Here is a 17322-nt window from a genome sequence, read left to right on the forward strand (position 1 = left end):
AGGGCGCATGCGCTTAGTTATTTAACTAAAAACTTAGCAGTTTTGCTGTTGTTCGTGCGGCGCTTTTAAGTCGCACTGCTAATCGGTGTGTGATTGACGGGAATGGGGCGTTTCTGGGTGGTAACTGAGCGCTTTCCGGGAGTGTGCTAAAAAACGCAGGAGTGGCTGGAGAATTGGGGGAGTGGCTGTCTGAACGCACTGTGTGTTTGTGACGTCAAACCAGGAACTTAACGGACTGAGCTGATCGCAATCTAGGAGTAGGTCCGGAGCTACTCAGAAACTGCAAGAAAATATTTATTTTGCAATTCTGCTACTCTTTCGTTAGCAATTCTGCTAAGCTAAGATACACTCCCAGAGGGCGGCGGCCTAACATGTGCAATGCTGCTAAAAGTAGCTAGCGAGCGAACAACTCGGAATGACCACCAGTGTGTATGTACCCGCCTTTACATTTATCTATCATCTGTAACATCTCTCACACGCACAAATCTATCATCTACTGTATCTTTCTACTGTATCTATCCATACAGAATTTCTGTGAGAAAATGGCTGCTGTATCCGATGATTGGGGACAATTTGCAGTGTGGGCGTCTCTAGCCCCCAAGTCCCTCTTCAGTGTACACATGGCAGGTCCTGCTGGAAAGTAGAGCTAATCTGCAACTTTTCAGGGTGTCCCCTCGTCACAAATAATGTAAAAAACAAAACGAAAATAATAGAAAAACAACTAGAAAAATCTCCAGAAAAAGACTTAAAAATAATTGTAAATACATCACATGCACTTTAATGGCTGACACTGTGTTATGTGCATATAGAATATATTGGTAATTGTATAATAAAACTCACTAGATGATTCAAGTTTGAGGTAACGTCTTGGGGTTATTTTATACCCATATTTCTATACAAACTTGGAAAATAAATGATAATACTAATAAATACATAAAACCCCCACAAATAGCACTGCTGTGACCTGATCGCTGACAAAGTAACATTCACAGGAAGTACATGATTAGTAATAAAGGTCCTGGGAAAGAATACTGGCAGCTCAGAGGTTAATGATGTGATTTCCAATAAAATCTATCAATACCAAACAACATGAGATAATGCCCTCATTACAGACACAGGAGTGATACATCAGAATTTCCCCGCAGATTAACAAGTGTATCACTCAGAGAACCTGATGAATCCTCATCTGCTGTCACTTTACCCACTCAGACAGCGCAACACACGTATAGCAGGAAGCGTCAGGGGGCTACAGCCGTAACCCTGACACTAACACCTAACACAATAACAGACGTGAGCACGAGTATACAGTGTGTGTGATAATTATACTGTATTATCACTCATTATACAGACACACTGTATTATCACTCATTATACAGACACACTGTATTATCACTCATTATATAGACACTGTATTATCACTCATTGTACAGACACACTGTATTATCACTCATTATACAGACACACTGTATTATCACTCATTATATAGACACACTGTATTATCACTCATTATACAGACACACTGTATTATCACTCATTATACAGACACACTGTATTATCACTCATTATATAGACACTGTATTATCACTCATTATACAGACACACTGTATTATCACTCATTATATAGACACTGTATTATCACTCATTGTACAGACACACTGTATTATTATCACTCATTATATACACACTGTATTATCACTCATTATACAGACACACTGTATTATCACTCATTATACAGACACACTGTATTATCACTCATTATACAGACACACTGTATTATCACTCATTGTACAGACACACTGTATTATCACTCATTGTACAGACACACTGTATTATCACTCATTGTACAGACACACTGTATTATCACTCATTGTACAGACACTGTATTATCACTCATTATATACAGACACTGTATTATTATCACTCATTGTACAGACACACTGTATTATTATCACTCATTATATACACACTGTATTATCACTCATTGTACAGACACACTGTATTATTATCACTCATTATATACACACTGTATTATCACTCATTATACAGACACTGTATTATTATCACTCATTATATACACACTGTATTATCACTCATTATACAGACACTGTATTATTATCACTCATTATATACACACTGTATTATCACTCATTATATAGACACTGTATTATCACTCATTATACAGACACACTGTATTATCACTCATTATATAGACACTGTATTATCACTCATTGTACAGACACACTGTATTATTATCACTCATTATATACACACTGTATTATCACTCATTATACAGACACACTGTATTATCACTCATTATACAGACACACTGTATTATCACTCATTATACAGACACACTGTATTATCACTCATTGTACAGACACACTGTATTATCACTCATTGTACAGACACACTGTATTATCACTCATTGTACAGACACACTGTATTATCACTCATTGTACAGACACTGTATTATCACTCATTATATACAGACACTGTATTATTATCACTCATTGTACAGACACACTGTATTATTATCACTCATTATATACACACTGTATTATCACTCATTGTACAGACACACTGTATTATTATCACTCATTATATACACACTGTATTATCACTCATTATACAGACACTGTATTATTATCACTCATTATATACACACTGTATTATCACTCATTATACAGACACTGTATTATTATCACTCATTATATACACACTGTATTATCACTCATTATATAGAAACACTGTATTATCACTTATTATACAGACACACTGTATTATTATCACTCATTATATAGACACACTGTATTATCACTCATTATATACAGACACTGTATTATCACTTATTATACAGACACACTGTATTATCACTCATTATATACACACTGTATTATCACTCATTATACAGACACACTGTATTATCACTCATTATATACAGACACTGTATTATCACTTATTATATAGACACACTGTATTATCACTCATTATATACAGACACTGTATTATCACTCATTATACAGACACTGTATTATCACTCATTATACAGACACACTGTATTATCACTCATTATACAGACACACTGTATTATCATCACTCATTATATAGACACACTGTATTATCACTCATTATATAGACACACTGTATTATCACTCATTATACAGACACTGTATTATCACTCATTATATACACACTGTATTATCACTCATTATATAGACACACTGTATTATCACTCATTATACAGACACTGTATTATCACTCATTATGCAGACACACTGTATTATTATCACTCATTATATACACACTGTATTATCACTCATTATATAGAAACACTGTATTATCACTTATTATACAGACACACTGTATTATTATCACTCATTATATAGACACACTGTATTATCACTCATTATGCAGACACACTGTATTATTATCACTCATTATATACACACTGTATTATCACTCATTATACAGACACATTGTATTATCACTTTTCATACAGACACACAGTATTATCACTCATTATACAGACACACTGTATTATCACTCATTATACAGACACTGTATTATCACTCATTATATAGACACACTGTATTATCACTCATTATACAGACACTGTATTATCACTCATTTTACAGACACACTGTATTATCACTTATTATATAGACACTGTATTATCACTCATTATACAGACACACTGTACTATCACTTATTATACAGACACACTGTACTATCACTTATTATACAGACACACTGTACTATCACTCATTATACAGACACACTGTATTATCACTCATTATATAGACACTGTATTATCACTTATTATATAGGGAAAAAGAGACACCTGAGTGCTGACAAACAAAAGTTCTGGGATATTATACAATATATATTAACCTGATCAAGGGCTGCTGCTTCACTTATGAGGTCACTGTTAACCTCAAAAAATCAAAATAATACACAACAACGAAAATGAAGCGCTGTCCAGATCAGTACATGTTTAAAACATAAAACATTTAATGGACATTACACACAAAACATTAATCACACGGCCGGTGTATAAGAATTAATTAAAATGACATAAAGTTATATAGATCCTAGTGGCCACTCCTGAATCAATTAGCTTAATTACTGCACTAATAATTAGTAGCATGTAGCAACGTTTAGCCAACAGTTCATAGCATTTGCATTTGCCAGATATAAATGAATAAGCTTGAAGATGTTAGAAGATCAAAAAGCACCAGTTATTAGTAGCATGTAGCAACATTTTTCTGACAGTTCATAGCATTTGTCAAATGAAGATGAATAAGCTTGAAGATGTTAAAAGTTCAAAGCATATAAATTCATACAACTTGTTAGTAACGGAAATGATAGATATTAGTGGTCTCTGCACACTCTCTTTGCAGAGATTGCAATTATACTCAACAGTCCAGCGTGGCCACGCTATATGGTTATTAAAACCAGCTCAACGTGTCTTCAGACCAGGAATCTATATACTGGGTGACGTCTCACTCCTATTAGCTCACACTCCGGTCCTCACGTGAAAATGCTGGATACACAATGAGTCTCAGCCGTAGATAGCACTCCTCTCTACGCGTTTCTCCGCCTATGTGCAAGTCGGCGGCTTCTTCCAGAGAATCGATTCTCTGGAGAGTGTGCAGAGACCACTAATATCTATAATTTCCGTTACTAACAAGTTGTATGAATTATAAAGACACACTGTATTATCACTCATTATACAGACACTGTATTATCACTCATTATACAGACACACTGTATTATCACTCATTATATAGACACACTGTAATATCACTCATTATACAGACACACTGTATTATCACTCATTATACAGACACACGGTATTATCACTCATTATACGGACACATTGTATTATAACTCATTATATACACACTGTATTATCACTCATACAGCACACCGTATTATCACTCATTATACAGACACTGTATTATCACTCATTATACAGACACCGTATTATCACTCATTATACAGATACTGTATTATCACTCATTATACAGACACACTGTATTATCACTCATTATACAGACACACTGTACTATCACTTATTATACAGACACACTGTATTATCACTCATTATACAGACACACTGTATTATCACTCAAACAGACACACTGTATTATCATTCATTTTATACACACTGTATTATCATTCATTATATACACACTGTATTATCACTCATATACACACTGTATTATCACTCATACACACTGTATTATCACTCATTATACAGACACACTGTATTATCACTCATACAGACACACTGTATTATCACTCATTATACAGACACACTGTATTATCACTCATTATATAGACACACTGTATTATCACTCATACAGACACACTGTATTATCACTCATTATACAGACACTGTATTATCACTCATTATATACACACTGTATTATCACTCATTATACAGACACACTGTATTATCACTCATTATACAGACACACGGTATTATCACTCATACAGACACACTGTATTATATCACTCATTATACTTACAGACACACTGTATTATCAATTATTATACAGACACATTGTATTATCACTCATTATATACACACTGTATTATCACTCATTATATACAGACACTGTATTATCACTTATTATACAGACACCGTATTATCACTTATTATACGGACACACTGTATTATCATTCATTATATACACACTGTATTATCACTTATTATACAGACACACTGTTTTATCACTCATACAGACACACTGTATTATCACTCATTATACAGACACTGTATTATCACTTATTATACAGACACACTGTATTATCACTTATTATACAGACACATTGTATTATCACTCATTATACAGACACATTGTATTATCATTCATACAGACACACTGTATTATCATTCATACAGACACACTGTATTATCACTTATTATATAGACACTGTATTATCACTTATTATACGGACACACTGTATTATCACTCATTATATACAGACACTATTATCACTCATTATACAGACACTGTATTATCACTCATTATACAGACACATTGTATTATCACTCATTATACAGACACTGTATTATCACTCATTATACAGACACACTGTATTATCACTTATTATACAGACACACTGAATTATCACTCATTATATATACACACTGTATTATCACTCATTATACAGACACACTGTATTATCATTCATACAGACACACTGTATTATCATTCATACAGACACACTGTATTATCACTTATTATATAGACACTGTATTATCATTCATACAGACACACTGTATTATCATTCATACAGACACACTGTATTATCACTTATTATATAGACACTGTATTATCACTCATTGGGTTATATTTACTAACATTCGTAATTCTCCCGATTTGGTGGGAGAATAATCACGAATGACATCGAAAGTGTAAAACGGCAACTTTTTGAATTTGTTACGACTAATTTACTAAGCTGCCGTATTCTGCATTTTCGGGTTTTCAGATGTCGATGTCATTCGTTTTTAAAGGCAGTGTTTTACGTGAGTGACTTGTAAAACACTGCCGACTTTAATACAATGAATCTCGGCCGGATCTGAGAGATCCGTGCTGGGCTTCATTGTGCACTTTGTTAAAAAAAAAAAAAAAAGTTTAAATGTTAAAAAAAAATTGCGTGGGGTCCCCCCTCCTAAGGCAAACCAGCCTCGGGCTCTTTGAGCCGATCCTGGTTGCAGAAATATGGGAAAAAAATGGACAGGGGTTCCCCCATATTTAAGCAACCAGCATCGGGCTCTGCGCCTGGTCCTGGTTCCAAAAATACGGGGGACAAAAAGCGTAGGGGTCCCCCGTATTTTTAAAACCAGCACCGGGCTCCACTAGCTGGACAGATAATGCCACAGCCGGGGGTCACTTTTATACCGTGCCCTGCGACCGTGGCATCAAATATCCAACTAGTCACCCCTGGCCGGGGTACCCTGGGGGAGTGGGGACCCCTTCAATCAAGGGGTCCCCCCCCCCAGCCACCCAAGGGCCAGGGGTGAAGCCCGAGGCTGTCCCCCCCATCCAATGGGCTGCGGATGGGGGGCTGATAGCCTTTTTGTAAAAGTGATTGATATTGTTTTTAGTAGCAGTACTACAAGGCCCAGCAAGCCTCCCCCGCATGCTGGTACTTGGAAAACCACAAGTACCAGCATGCGGCGGAAAAACGGGCCCACTGGTACCTGTAGTACTACTACTAAAAAAATACCCAAAAAAAGACAACACACACACACCTTGAAAGTAAAGTTTTATTACATCCATCCACACAAACATACATACATACTTACCTTATGTTCACACGAGGGTCGGTCCTCTTCTCCAGTAGAATCCATGGGGTACCTGTTGAATAAATTATACTCACCAGATCCAGGGTACCAGGCTCCTCGGATAATCCTTTTGTAATCCACGTACTTGATTAAAAAAATAAAACGGATACCCGAGCCACGCACTGAAAGGGGACCCATGTTTTCACATGGGTCCCCTTTCCCCGAATGCCAGAAACCCACTCTGACTGATGTCTAAGTGGGTTTCTTCAGCCAATCAGGGAGCGCCACGTTGTAGCACCCTCCTGATCGGCTGTGTGCTCCTGTACTGTCTGACAGGCGGCACACAGCAGTGTTACAATGTAGCGCCTATGCGCTCCATTGTAACCAATGGTGGGAACTTTCTGCTCAGCGGTTGACCGAAAGTGACCTCACCGCTGACCACAAAGTTCCCACCATTGGTTACAATGGAGCGCATAGGCGCTACATTGTAACACTGCCGTGTGCCACCTGTCAGACAGTACAGGAGCACACAGCCGATCAGGAGGGTGCTACAACGTGGCGCTCCCTGATTGGCTGAAGAAACCCACTTAGACATCAGTCAGAGTGGGTTTCTGGCATTCGGGGAAAGGGGACCCATGTGAAAACATGGGTCCCCTTTCAGTGCGTGGCTCGGGTATCCATTTTATTTTTTTAATCAAGTACGTGGATTACAAAAGGATTTACCGAGGAGCCTGGTACCCTGGATCTGGTGAGTATAATTTATTCAACAGGTACCCCATGGATTCTACTGGAGAAGAGGACCGACCCTCGTGTGAACATAAGGTAAGTATGTATGTATGTTTGTGTGGATGGATGTAATAAAACTTTACTCTCAAGGTGTGTGTGTATTGTCTTTTTTGGGTTTTTTTTTTAGTAGTAGTACTACAGGTACCAGCGGGCCCCTTTTTTCCGCCGCATGCTGGTACTTGTGGTTCTCAAAGTACCAGCATGCGGGGGAGGCTTGCTGGGCCTTGTAGTACTGCTACTAAAAACAATATCAATCACTTTTACAAAAAGGCTATCAGCCCCCCATCCGCAGCCCATTGGATGGGGGGGACAGCCTCGGGCTTCACCCCTGGCCCTTGGGTGGCTGGGGGGGGGACCCCTTGATTGAAGGGGTCCCCACTCCCCCAGGGTACCCCGGCCAGGGGTGACTAGTTGGATATTTGATGCCACGGCCGCAGGGCACGGTATAAAAGTGACCCCCGGCTGTGGCATTATCTGTCCAGCTAGTGGAGCCCGGTGCTGGTTTTAAAAATATGGGGGACCCCTACGCTTTTTGTCCCCCGTATTTTTGGAACCAGGACCAGGTGCAGAGCCCGATGCTGGTTGCTTAAATATGGGGGAACCCCTGTCCATTTTTTTCCCATATTTCTGCAACCAGGATCGGCTCAAAGAGCCCGAGGCTGGTTATGCTTAGGAGGGGGGACCCCACGCAATTTTTTTTCAAAAAATTAACACTTTCCCACCCCTTTCCACTGATATACATGCACGGATCTCATGGATCCGTGCATGCCTATCCAATCACGGCTCAAAAAAGCAGGTCTGTTTTTTTTTAGCACTTTTTTACGAGTTGTATTTTTTCACGGCAGTGTTTATTTTTTTTTTGCTTTGCACTTCTTAGTAAATGATTGAGATTCATATCTAAACAGCCGCGTTTTGACCGATGGTGTATTCATTCGTATTTTTATTCTTGGACTTGCAAAAAATACGAATGCCCTCATCACTGCCGTGATTTCTGCTTAGTAAATTCCCGAGATGACACTTTGAAGAAAAAACGGCATCTCGGTCAAAATCGGGACCTTAGTAAATATACCCCATTATATAGACACTGTATTATCACTCATTATACAGACACACTGTATTATCACTTATTATACAGACACACTGTATTATCACTCATTATATACAGACACTGTATTATCACTCATTATACAGACACACTGTATTATCACTCATTATACAGACACTGTATTATCACTTATTATACAGACACACTGTATTATCACTCATACAGACACACTGTATTATATCACTCATTATACAGACACATTGTATTATCACTCATTATACAGACACTGTATTATCATTCATTATATACACACTGTATTATCACTCATTATACAGACACACTGTATTATCACTCATTATATACACACTGTATTATCACTCATTATACAGACACACTGTACTATCACTTATTATACAGACACACTGTATTATCACTTATTATATAGACACACTGTATTATCACTCATTATATACACACTGTATTATCACTCATTATACAGACACTGTATTATCACTCATTATACAGACACTGTATTATCACTCATTATATACACACTGTATTATCACTCATACAGACACACTGTATTATCACTTATATTATATAGACACTGTATTATCACTCATTATATACAGACACTGTATTATCACTTATTATATACAGACACTGTATTATCACTCATTATACAGACACTGTATTATCACTCATTATACAGACACTGTATTATCACTCATTATATAGACACACTGTATTATCACTCATTATATAGACACACTGTATTATCACTCATTATATACAGACACTGTATTATCACTCATTATACAGACACTGTATTATCACTCATTATATACAGACACTGTATTATCACTCATTATACACACACTGTATTATCACTCATTATACAGACACTGTATTATCACTCATTATACAGACACTGTATTATCACTCATTATATACAGACACTGTATTATCACTCATTATACACACACTGTATTATCACTCATTATATACAGACACTGTATTATCACTCATTATACACACACTGTATTATCACTCATTATACAGACACTGTATTATCACTCATTATATACAGACACTGTATTATCACTCATTATACACACACTGTATTATCACTCATTATACAGACACTGTATTATCACTCATTATACAGACACACTGTATTATCACTCATTATATACAGACACTGTATTATCACTCATTATACAGACACTGTATTATCACTCATTATACAGACACTGTATTATCACTCATTATGCAGACACTGTATTATCACTCATTATACAGACACACTGTATTATCACTCATTATACAGACACACTGTATTATCACTTATTATACAGACACATTGTATTATCACTCATTATACAGACACTGTATTATCACTCATTATACAGACACTGTATTATCACTCATTATATAGACACACTGTATTATCACTCATTATACAGACACACTGTATTATCACTCATTATACAGACACACTGTATTATCACTTATTATACAGACACATTGTATTATCACTCATTATACAGACACTGTATTATCACTCATTATACAGACACTGTATTATCACTCATTATACAGACACTGTATTATCACTCATTATACAGACACTGTATTATCACTCATTATACAGACACACTGTATTATCACTCATTATACAGACACACTGTATTATCACTTATTATACAGACACATTGTATTATCACTCATTATACAGACACTGTATTATCACTCATTATACAGACACTGTATTATCACTCATTATACAGACACTGTATTATCACTCATTATGCAGACACACTGTATTATCACTTATTATACAGACACACTGTATTATATCAGTCATTATACAGACAATGTATTATCACCCGTTCGCCGTTCTGCATTTACATTGTGCCGGACGGTGGAGAGCGGCTCCCTGCCTGATCGCGCCGCTGACGGGCTGTGCCACTGACGGACTTTGCCGCTGACGGATGTCTCACACGTGCATAGGGTGATATAGAGCGGCTCCATACAACACATGAGGTGCAGCAAGGACACTTCTATATATACTGTGAGTAGCAGTTGTCATACAACTTCATATTCCTGTACCGTTTATACATCCAGTGGACCTCTAAGTTGATGAACTTTTTCCAGCTGTGATTGAACCCGTATAATTGAGGGCATATATATGCACGGCCGTGTAAGATTCTTTGTGCTTATATCGTGGGCAATTATTTAAATAGAGATAAAATCAGAGAGTCATTCTCATTCAAGGTTTTGCGACTGCCTTCTAGTGCTTCCAATTAGTGTATATTATTGCATATTTTAGAGGTTTCAGATACCTCAGTTTTATACGATTACTATGATGTGGTCTTACCAATTTTAAATTGTTATATGTTTTTAGTTTGTCTAATAAACTGTTTTAGTAATTTTGTGTACATCATTGGCATTAAGCGCTGACCTGGTAATTTTCTGCATTTGTTTTGCTGTTTGAGGAGGCTGGCTACCTCCTCACCAGGTGGCAGCTAATCCCAGGGGGAAACACACACAGTTCTGCTCAGCGCCATCAAAACCTTTTCTTCCCACTGTATTATCACTCATTATACAGACACTGTATTATCACTCATTATACAGACACAGTGTATTATCACTCATCATTATATACAGACACTGTATTATCACTCATTATACAGACACTGTATTATCACTCATCATTATATACAGACACTGTATTATCACTTATTATACAGACACTGTATTATCACTTATTATACAGACACTGTATTATCACTTATTATACAGACACTGTATTATCACTTATTATACAGACACTGTATTATCACTTATTATACAGACATTGTATTATCACTCATTATATACAGACACTGTATTATCACTCATTATATACAGACACTGTATTATCACTCATTATATACAGACACTGAATTATCACTTATTATACAGACACTGTATTATCACTCATTATATACAGACACTGTATTATCACTCATTATATACAGACACTGTATTATCACTCATTATATACAGACACTGTATTATCACTCATTATACAGACACTGTATTATCACTTATTATACAGACACTGTATTATCACTTATTATACAGACACACTGTATTATCACTCATTATATACACACTGTATTATCACTTATTATACAGACACTGTATTATCACTCATTATACAGACACACTGTATTATCACTTATTATACAGACACTGTATTATCACTCATTATATACAGACACTGTATTATCACTTATTATACAGACACTGTATTATCACTCATTATATACAGACACTGTATTATCACTCATTATACAGACACACTGTATTATCACTCATTATATACAGACACTGTATTATCACTTATTATACAGACACTGTATTATCACTCATTATATACAGACACTGTATTATCACTCATTATACAGACACACTGTATTATCACTCATTATATACAGACACTGTATTATCACTTATTATACAGACACACTGTATTATCACTTATTATACAGACACTGTATTATCACTCATTATATACACACTGTATTATCACTTATTATACAGACACTGTATTATCACTCATTATATACAGACACTGTATTATCACTTATTATACAGACACTGTATTATCACTCATTATATACAGACACTGTATTATCACTTATTATACAGACACTGTATTATCACTTATTATACAGACACTGTATTATCACTCATTATATACACACTGTATTATCACTTATTATACAGACACTGTATTATCACTCATTATATACAGACACTGTATTATCACTCATTATATACACACTGTATTATCACTTATTATACAGACACACTTTATTATCACTCATTATATACAGACACTGTATTATCACTTATTATACAGACACTGTATTATCACTCATTATACAGACACTGTATTATCACTTATTATACAGACACACTGTATTATCACTCATTATATACAGACACGGTATTATCACTTATTATACAGACACTGTATTATCACTCATTATATACAGACACTGTATTATCACTTATTATACAGACACTGTATTATCACTCATTATATACAGACACTGTATTATCACTTATTATACAGACACACTGTATTATCACTTATTATACAGACACCGTATTATCACTTATTATACAGACACCGTATTATCACTTATTATACAGACACTGTATTATCACTCATTATATACAGACACTGTATTATCACTTATTATACAGACACTGTATTATCACTCATTATATACAGACACTGTATTATCACTTATACAGACACTGTATTATCACTCATTATATACAGACACCGTATTATCACTTATTATACAGACACCGTATTATCACTTATTATACAGACACTGTATTATCACTCATTATATACACACTGTATTATCACTTATTATACAGACACTGTATTATCACTCATTATATACAGACACCAGGGGTGTATCTACCTATTGGCCAGGATGGCACTCGCCAGGGGCGCCAGGCAAGGAGGGGGCACCGCCTGGCTTTGCCACCCGCTGCCAAAAGATAGAAAAGCAGTACTGTCAGACTGTACCTGGGTGAGAGTCTGTTACTGCTGGAGCGGCGCTGGTGTCCGGCAGCACAGCACTTGTAATCAGACTCAAAATAAACTACAGCTCCCAGCAGCCCTTGTTGCTGGGAGCTCCCGGCAGCAAGGGCTGCTGGGAACTGTAGTTTATTGTGAGTCTGATTTCAAGTGCGGTGCTGACGGACACTTGCTCCGCGCCGGCAGTAACAGACTCTCACCAGGTACACAGCAATTGTTTTATAGCACAGTGGTATAGATCTATTTGTTGTTGAAGAGAACATAAAAGTGGCAGTGTTTGGGAGAAGGGACTGTAGTACCTGGAAAACGACACGATTTTCATGCATGTTAGATGTAAGTAAGTAGTAAGTAGTAAGCAAAAACCTTAACTTGTTGAGTGTAATAAAGAAAATACATATCTTACCTATTTCAAGGCAAGCTTCAAGGAAACGTATATCAGTTAATTGTATAATTGATCATTTTATCTTGGAAGTGATGACACCCTGATGTTTTTTTCTAACAGGAAGCACTTCTACCATCCAACTAATGGTGTTTGGTTAATGGCTGGGTCCATATGAGGCTCATCTCACTGCAGCTCATTAGCATTTCATTCAGAATGCAGTCAAGATGCCGGCGTTTGACATCCCGGCGGTCGGAAAGCTGACGCCAGCATCCCGAAACTGCTCGGAATGCTGATGCTGGCATCCCAACATAGATAGCGATGCAGAATGTCAAAATCCGGATCGAGTTGGTGCCAAAGACTCCACTAGCAAGCCACGTGGGAGGGTTAGGGTTAGGCTGTGAGGGCGGGAGGGCTAGGCTGCAGGGAGGGAGATTAGGAAGGGTGGGTTAGGGTTAGGCACCATTGAAGAGGCTTTTGGAAGGGGGGGCGGGTTAAGGTCAGGCTGTGGGAAAGGTGGGTTAGGGGGGAGGGATGGTGTATCGTGAATACGAGACACTACTGTGCGGTGTAATGTGAATAAGGGATACTACTGTGTGGCATAATTTTAATTGGAAGTACTATTGTGTCCACACCCTTCCCCCACAAGACCATTCCCCATTTCCATTACTCACACCTTATTCCAAATGTGTGTGGGGTGGGGGCACCAGCCCCTTACTTTGCCAGGTGCGCTCAGACCCCTAGATACACCCCTGACAGACACTGTATTATCACTTATTATACAGACACTAGAGATGAGCGCCTGAAATTTTTCGGGTTTTGTGTTTTGGTTTTGGGTTCGGTTCCGCGGCCGTGTTTTGGGTTCGAACGCGTTTTGGCAAAACCTCACCGAATTTTTTTTGTCGGATTCGGGTGTGTTTTGGATTCGGGTGTTTTTTTCAAAAAACACTAAAAAACAGCTTAAATCATAGAATTTGGGGGTCATTTTGATCCCAAAGTATTATTAACCTCAAAAACCATAATTTACACTCATTTTCAGTCTATTCTGAATACCTCACACCTCACAATATTATTTTTAGTCCTAAAATTTGCACCGAGGTCGCTGTGTGAGTAAGATAAGCGACCCTAGTGGCCGACACAAACACCGGGCCCATCTAGGAGTGGCACTGCAGTGTCACGCAGGATGTCCCTTCCAAAAAACCCTCCCCAAACAGCACATGACGCAAAGAAAAAAAGAGGCGCAATGAGGTAGCTGTGTGAGTAAGATTAGCGACCCTAGTGGCCGACACAAACACCGGGCCCATCTAGGAGTGGCACTGCAGTGTCACGCAGGATGGCCCTTCCAAAAAACCCTCCCCAAACAGCACATGACGCAAAGAAAAAAAGAGGCGCAATGAGGTAGCTGTGTGAGTAAGATTAGCGACCCTAGTGGCCGACACAAACACCGGGCCCATCTAGGAGTGGCACTGCAGTGTCACGCAGGATGGCCCTTCCAAAAAACCCTCCCCAAACAGCACATGACGCAAAGAAAAAAAGAGGCGCAATGAGGTAGCTGTGTGAGTAAGATTAGCGACCCTAGTGGCCGACACAAACACCGGGCCCATCTAGGAGTGGCACTGCAGTGTCACGCAGGATGTCCCTTCCAAAAAACCCTCCCCAAACAGCACATGACGCAAAGAAAAAAAGAGGCGCAATGAGGTAGCTGTGTGAGTAAGATTAGCGACCCTAGTGGCCGACACAAACACCGGGCCCATCTAGGAGTGGCACTGCAGTGTCACGCAGGATGTCCCTTCCAAAAAACCCTCCCCAAACAGCACATGACGCAAAGAAAAAAAGAGGCGCAATGAGGTAGCTGACTGTGTGAGTAAGATTAGCGACCCTAGTGGCCGACACAAACACCGGGCCCATCTAGGAGTGGCACTGCAGTGTCACGCAGGATGTCCCTTCCAAAAAACCCTCCCCAATCAGCACATGATGCAAAGAAAAAGAAAAGAAAAAAGAGGTGCAAGATGGAATTGTCCTTGGGCCCTCCCACCCACCCTTATGTTGTATAAACAAAACAGGACATGCACACTTTAACCAACCCATCATTTCAGTGACAGGGTCTGCCACACGACTGTGACTGATATGACGGGTTGGTTTGGACCCCCCCCAAAAAAGAAGCAATTAATCTCTCCTTGCACAAACTGGCTCTACAGAGGCAAGATGTCCACCTCATCTTCACCCTCCGATATATCACCGTGTACATCCCCCTCCTCACAGATTATCAATTCGTCCCCACTGGAATCCACCATCTCAGCTCCCTGTGTACTTTGTGGAGGCAATTGCTGCTGGTCAATGTCTCCGCGGAGGAATTGATTATAATTCATTTTAATGAACATCATCTTCTCCACATTTTCTGGATGTAACCTCGTACGCCGATTGCTGACAAGGTGAGCGGCGGCACTAAACACTCTTTCGGAGTACACACTTGTGGGAGGGCAACTTAGGTAGAATAAAGCCAGTTTGTGCAAGGGCCTCCAAATTGCCTCTTTTTCCTGCCAGTATAAGTACGGACTGTGTGACGTGCCTACTTGGATGCGGTCACTCATATAATCCTCCACCATTCTATCAATGTTGAGAGAATCATATGCAGTGACAGTAGACGACATGTCCGTAATCGTTGTCAGGTCCTTCAGTCCGGACCAGATGTCAGCATCAGCAGTCGCTCCAGACTGCCCTGCATCACCGCCAGCGGGTGGGCTCGGAATTCTGAGCCTTTTCCTCGCACCCCCAGTTGCGGGAGAATGTGAAGGAGGAGATGTTGACAGGTCGCGTTCCGCTTGACTTGACAATTTTGTCACCAGCAGGTCTTTCAACCCCAGCAGACCTGTGTCTGCCGGAAAGAGAGATCCAAGGTAGGCTTTAAATCTAGGATCGAGCACGGTGGCCAAAATGTAGTGCTCTGATTTCAACAGATTGACCACCCGTGAATCCTTGTTAAGCGAATTAAGGGCTGCATCCACAAGTCCCACATGCCTAGCGGAATCGCTCCCTTTTAGCTCCTTCTTCAATGCCTCCAGCTTCTTCTGCAAAAGCCTGATGAGGGGAATGACCTGACTCAGGCTGGCAGTGTCTGAACTGACTTCACGTGTGGCAAGTTCAAAGGGCATCAGAACCTTGCACAACGTTGAAATCATTCTCCACTGCACTTGAGACAG

The sequence above is a fragment of the Pseudophryne corroboree genome, chromosome 10 (genome assembly GCF_028390025.1).
Source record: "Pseudophryne corroboree isolate aPseCor3 chromosome 10, aPseCor3.hap2, whole genome shotgun sequence".
NCBI classification, from domain to species: Eukaryota; Metazoa; Chordata; class Amphibia; order Anura; family Myobatrachidae; genus Pseudophryne; species Pseudophryne corroboree.